Below are 1081 nucleotides of genomic sequence, written 5' to 3'. Positions count from 1 at the left end.
TCCTAAAATATAAAGCCCAACATTTAGATTAAGTTGGGACACTTCCGGAAGGTTCTGGTATCTCAAAGTGTCCCCTACCTCTCTTCCTTTGAATCTGTTAATAACTGCTCAATCTTGATTCATTCCCTTTTGATTTTCCAATAATTCTATTCATGCTTTGATATCACTCATAGAAAATCTAACAAAATTTCATTCTTATTCTAATCGAGAGTTTTCGTAGGGGACTTATTCTCCCTACGATGTAATTAACTACGAGGGCTTGCGCTCGTAGGAGGTTTGGAACCCCACACACCTGATTTTAAAATTGATTTTAAAACTTCACTAGATTTCTTTGGGAAAAGTTAAATAATGATCGTCGTCGTTGCATTAGAAGAATTATCCTAGAATGGTGTCATTTCCCTTTGGGGAGATACATCCTTCTTCGATAAGGCTTTGGATGTGAATGCGACGATCGTACTTCTTGAATATTGTAATTGGGTATTTAGCTGAACTCTACTTTGTTCCTTCGGGGCCATATGAAGTTCTCTTTAGGACCCGATCATAATATTCAAGATGAGTTTACATAATTCTAAGTCTGAACACTGTTATGAAAGTTTATCTTTGTCCCCCGGGGTGATATACTCTTTCTAACGAGTTGATTCGACCTTAGAATTAGAGCTCAACCTTAATCTTAAAATCCCCAAAGAAAACTAATATTTTTAAAATATGTTTTCAAAATTCCACCAACAGGATGATGGAGCAACCTTTGTGAAACCCTTAAACTCCCCCTCACAAGATCCTCTCTCTCTCTCTCTCTCTCTCTCTCTCTCTCTTTTGCTCTCCCTCTCCTCTTAGTTATCTCAGGTCAGGACAGTAGCAAAAGATGCAATCTTGGGTAAATAAGAGGTCTTATTATAAGAACCTCAAATTTGCTCTTAATTGAAACAAATCAATATAGAACATCCAGGATAATGTCCTATCGTCCTATACAATCAGTACAAATTTAGTTCAATCAGTCAGGATGATATGGGAGAGTCTAGATGATTAAAGGACTTATTTGTTCTGATTGTCCAGGATGATAGGACATCATCCTGTACGATTA

The sequence above is a fragment of the Dendrobium catenatum genome, unplaced genomic scaffold (genome assembly GCF_001605985.2).
Source record: "Dendrobium catenatum unplaced genomic scaffold, ASM160598v2 fragScaff_scaffold_946, whole genome shotgun sequence".
Taxonomy (NCBI): Eukaryota; Viridiplantae; Streptophyta; class Magnoliopsida; order Asparagales; family Orchidaceae; genus Dendrobium; species Dendrobium catenatum.
The sequence above is the reverse complement of the archived record's forward strand: the minus strand, read 5'-3'. Positions refer to the sequence as shown.